The sequence below is a fragment of the Anarhichas minor genome, unplaced genomic scaffold (genome assembly GCF_050575085.1).
Source record: "Anarhichas minor isolate MPS153535 unplaced genomic scaffold, ASM5057508v1 ptg000045l, whole genome shotgun sequence".
Taxonomy (NCBI): domain Eukaryota; kingdom Metazoa; phylum Chordata; class Actinopteri; order Perciformes; family Anarhichadidae; genus Anarhichas; species Anarhichas minor.
The window spans coordinates 6,994,201-7,000,129 of record NW_027466491.1 but is presented as its reverse complement, the minus strand read 5'-3'; positions in this window follow the sequence as shown (position 1 = coordinate 7,000,129).

The window sequence follows — 5,929 nt, the reverse complement described above, 5'->3', positions numbered from 1 at the left end:
CTTGTTGTGTCATGCGTCTCTGGGAACATTTTGTGCCGCCGTCTCTACCGTCTGCGTCTTTGACGAATATCCTCTCGGCTATCAGCCTTCAGGAGAGAAGACGTTCTGCTGTAGAGACTTACCGGTGAGTTCAAGGTTTCTATTAATAACGGATATTTTGTAGTTTATATCCAAAGTATTGTTGGTTAATGTGTTGGACATTTGCAATTACCAGGCAATCCCCATCAAGCACATGTACATCCATAAAACTGTACAAAAAGAACCTGCACACTGTTCTCTCTTTCCCAATTCTTCTGCTCAGAGACAAAAAAATGTTTTCATGTCTCTGTGAATTGGGAATTAGACGGCAATATTTTGGTATTTTTAGCTATCTTACAGGTACAACTGCAGAAATTAGCTTTGGGAAATTGGTTCATTGCTTAATGTATTAAGGGCAGTGATACTTCAGTGGAAAGGGAAAGTAAACAAGAGCAGATTAGAAATATGTGAAGAACACAGACACTACGAACTGCACGAACAAGGTTGGAGCTTCAAATTACTACATTAGAGCTGAAATAATTCTATTTCGATCGATCATTGTTTTTAAGACTTTTTTTTTTACATGCTATACTATGACTTTGTTTCAACATGCTATATACTATATTTTTGACATCTTATACTACGCCTTTTTTCAACATGCTATACTATGACTTTTTCGACATGCTATACTATGACCGTTATTGACTTTCTCCGACATGCTCTACGATGCCGTTTATAACTCTGCAGCAACTCCCTTCATCAACACCACGACCAGTGGCTGGACTCCAGCGGGATTATGCCTTATCTGACCTCAGCATCATCAGCCCTCGATTGTCTTCCTTCAGGATGGAGTCCAATCGTCAAAGACGTTGCATTATTCAAATTTGTACAATGTGTAATAAATGATTGTGAAATTCTAATGAAGTTGCTTCTGATTGAATTACTTTTTTCGACATGCTATACTGAGACTGTTTTTGACATTTTTTCAATTAGTTACTTTATTTATAAAGTAACTTTTTAAAGTGACTTTTTAAGTTACTTTACTTTTTAAGTGACTTTATTTTTAAAGTTACTTTATAAGTGACTTAATTTTTTAAGTAACTTTATAAGTGACTTAATTTTTTAAGTTACTTTATAAGTGACTTAATTTTTTTAGTTACTTTATAAGTGACTTAATTTTTTTAGTTACTTTATAAGTGACTTAATTTTTTTAGTTACTTTATAAGTGACTTAATTTTTTTAGTTACTTTATAAGTGACTTAATTTTTAAAGTTACTTTATTAAGTGACTTTATTTTTAAAGTTACTTTATTAAGTGACTATTTTTAAAGTTACTTTATTAAGTGACTATTTTTAAAGTTACTTTATTAAGTTACTTTATATTTTTAGTTACTTTATAAGTTACTTTATATTTTTAGTTACTTTATAAGTTACTTTATTTTTTTGTAGTTACTTTTTAAGTTACTTTATTTTTTTTAGTTACTTTTTAAGTTACTTTATATTTTTAGTTACTTTATAAGTTACTTTATATTTGTAGTTACTTTTTAAGTTACTTTATATTTTTGTAGTTACTTTTTAAGTTACTTTATTTTTTTGTAGTTACTTTTTAAGTAACTTTATTTTTGTAGTTACTTTTTAAGTTACTTTATTTTATTAGTTACTTTTTAAGTTACTTTATTTTTGTAGTTACTTTTTAAGTTACTTTATTTTGTAGTTACTTTTTAAGTTACTTTATTTTTGTAGTTACTTTTTAAGTGACTTTATTTTTGTAGTTACTTTTTAAGTTACTTTATTTTTGTAGTTACTTTTAAAGTTACTTTATTTTATTAGTTACTTTTTAAGTTACTTTATTTTTGTAGTTACTTTTTAAGTTACTTTATTTTGTAGTTACTTTTTAAGTTACTTTATTTTTGTAGTTACTTTTTAAGTTACTTTATTTTTGTAGTTACTTTTTAAGTTACTTTATTTTTGTAGTTACTTTTTAAGTTACTTTATTTTTGTAGTTACTTTTTAAGTTACTTTATTTTTGTAGTTACTTTTTAAGTTACTTTATATTGTTAGTTACTTTTTAAGTTACTTTATATTTGTAGTTACTTTTTAAGTTACTTTATATTTTTAGTTACTTTTTAAGTTACTTTATATTTTTAGTTACTTTTTAAGTTACTTTATATTTTTAGTTACTTTTTAAGTTACTTTATTTTTTTAGTTACTTTTTAAGTTACTTTATATTTTTAGTTACTTTTTAAGTTACTTTATATTTTTAGTTACTTTTTAAGTTACTTTATATTTTTGTAGTTACTTTTTAAGTTACTTTATTTTTTTTAGTTACTTTTTAAGTTACTTTATATTTTTAGTTACTTTATAAGTTACTTTATATTTGTAGTTACTTTTTAAGTTACTTTATATTTTTGTAGTTACTTTTTAAGTTACTTTATTTTTTTGTAGTTACTTTTTAAGTAACTTTATTTTTGTAGTTACTTTTTAAGTTACTTTATTTTATTAGTTACTTTTTAAGTTACTTTATTTTTGTAGTTACTTTTTAAGTTACTTTATTTTGTAGTTACTTTTTAAGTTACTTTATTTTTGTAGTTACTTTTTAAGTTACTTTATTTTTGTAGTTACTTTTTAAGTTACTTTATTTTTGTAGTTACTTTTAAAGTTACTTTATTTTATTAGTTACTTTTTAAGTTACTTTATTTTTGTAGTTACTTTTTAAGTTACTTTATTTTGTAGTTACTTTTTAAGTTACTTTATTTTTGTAGTTACTTTTTAAGTTACTTTATTTTTGTAGTTACTTTTTAAGTTACTTTATTTTTGTAGTTACTTTTTAAGTTACTTTATTTTTGTAGTTACTTTTTAAGTTACTTTATTTTTGTAGTTACTTTTTAAGTTACTTTATTTTTGTAGTTACTTTTTAAGTTACTTTATATTGTTAGTTACTTTTTAAGTTACTTTATATTTTTAGTTACTTTTTAAGTTACTTTATATTTTTAGTTACTTTTTAAGTTACTTTATATTTTTAGTTACTTTTTAAGTTACTTTATATTTTTAGTTACTTTTTAAGTTACTTTATTTTTTTAGTTACTTTTTAAGTTACTTTATTTTTTTAGTTACTTTTTAAGTTACTTTATATTTTTAGTTACTTTTTAAGTTACTTTATATTTTTAGTTACTTTTTAAGTTACTTTATATTTTTAGTTACTTTTTAAGTTACTTTATATTTTTAGTTACTTTTTAAGTTACTTTATTTTTTTAGTTACTTTTTAAGTTACTTTATTTTTTTAGTTACTTTTTAAGTTACTTTATTTTTTTAGTTACTTTATTTTAAAGGTAAAATCAGCATGTCGAAATAAGTCAAAAACGGTCAGTATAGTTTTTGACATTTCGACATGCTCTACTATGACGTTTATAACTGCAGCAACTCCCTTCATCAACACCACGACCAGTGGCTGGACTCCAGCGGGATTATGCCTTATCTGACCTCAGCATCATCAGCCCTCGATTGTCTTCCTTCAGGATGGAGTCCAATCGTCAAAGACGTTGCATTATTCAAATTTGTACAATGTGTAATCAATGATTGTGAAATTCTAATGAAGTTGCTTCTGATTGAATTACTTTTTTCGACATGCTATACTGAGACTGTTTTTGACATTTTTTCAATTAGTTACTTTATTTATAAAGTAACTTTTTAAAGTGACTTTTTAAGTTACTTTACTTATTAAGTGACTTTATTTTTAAAGTTACTTTATAAGTGACTTAATTTTTTAAGTTACTTTATAAGTGACTTAATTTTTTAAGTTACTTTATAAGTGACTTAATTTTTTAAGTAACTTTATAAGTGACTTAATTTTTTAAGTAACTTTATAAGTGACTTAATTTTTTAAGTAACTTTATAAGTGACTTAATTTTTTAAGTTACTTTATAAGTGACTTAATTTTTTTAGTTACTTTATAAGTGACTTAATTTTTTTAGTTACTTTATAAGTGACTTAATTTTTTTAGTTACTTTATAAGTGACTTAATTTTTTTAGTTACTTTATAAGTGACTTAATTTTTTTAGTTACTTTATAAGTGACTTAATTTTTAAAGTTACTTTATTAAGTGACTTTATTTTTAAAGTTACTTTATTAAGTGACTATTTTTAAAGTTACTTTATTAAGTTACTTTATTTTTAAAGTTACTTTATTAAGTTACTTTATTTTTTTTAGTTACTTTTTAAGTTACTTTATATTTTTAGTTACTTTATAAGTTACTTTATATTTGTAGTTACTTTTTAAGTTACTTTATATTTTTGTAGTTACTTTTTAAGTTACTTTATTTTTTTGTAGTTACTTTTTAAGTAACTTTATTTTTGTAGTTACTTTTTAAGTTACTTTATTTTATTAGTTACTTTTTAAGTTACTTTATTTTTGTAGTTACTTTTTAAGTTACTTTATTTTTGTAGTTACTTTTTAAGTTACTTTATTTTTGTAGTTACTTTTTAAGTTACTTTATATTGTTAGTTACTTTTTAAGTTACTTTATATTGTTAGTTACTTTTTAAGTTACTTTATATTTTTAGTTACTTTTTAAGTTACTTTATATTTTTAGTTACTTTTTAAGTTACTTTATATTTTTAGTTACTTTTTAAGTTACTTTATATTTTTAGTTACTTTTTAAGTTACTTTATATTTTTAGTTACTTTTTAAGTTACTTTATATTTTTAGTTACTTTTTAAGTTACTTTATATTTTTAGTTACTTTTTAAGTTACTTTATATTTTTAGTTACTTTTTAAGTTACTTTATATTTTTAGTTACTTTTTAAGTTACTTTATATTTTGAGTTACTTTTTAAGTTACTTTATATTTTTAGTTACTTTTTAAGTTACTTTATATTTTTAGTTACTTTTTAAGTTACTTTATATTTTTAGTTACTTTTTAAGTTACTCTATATTTTTAGTTACCTTTTAAGTTACTTTATATTTTTAGTTACTTTTTAAGTTACTTTATATTTTTAGTTACTTTTTAAGTTACTTTATATTTTTAGTTACTTTTTAAGTTACTTTATATTTTTAGTTACTTTTTAAGTTACTTTATATTTTTAGTTACTTTTTAAGTTACTTTATTTTTTTAGTTACTTTTTAAGTTACTTTATTTTTTTAGTTACTTTTATTTTAAAGGTAAAATCAGCATATCGAAATAAGTCAAAAACGGTCAGTATAGTTTTTGACATTTCGACATGCTCTACTATGACGTTTATAACTGCAGCAACTCCCTTCATCAACACCACGACCAGTGGCTGGACTCCAGCGGGATTATGCCTTATCTGACCTCAGCATCATCAGCCCTCGATTGCCTTCCTTCAGGATGGAGTCCAATCGTCAAAGACGTTGCATTATTCAAATTTGTACAATGTGTAATAAATGATTGTGAAATTCCTGGTTGAATTACTTTTTTCGACATGCTATACTGAGACTGTTTTTGACTTTTTTCGACATAACTATGACTATATATGACTGACTGGTTTAGTAACTTAAAAAGTAACTTCAAAAATAACTTTAAAAATTAAGTAATTATACTATGACTTTTGACACATTTTACAATTACAATAAAAAAACATCTTACATTATGCAAATAAAATGTTATAAAAATATCATAGCAGTCTTTAGTATAATATAAAATGTTTAAAAAAAGAATATGAAAAATGAATATGACATGAAATTATAATTTACTCGTCTGCGGCCCAATTCAACAGCTTAGATTTCACGCACTACTCAGCTACTGTGTCAACCTGCGCACCTCTAACATCTGCAAACTTCTGCTCGGAGGCTGGGATTGCAGAAAGTGTACATTGAAAATGGCCCTCCCCCAAATGTTGCATAGCCCAAACCATGAAAAACAACCCCACACCAAAAGTAGAGAAAAGTATGTGGACAT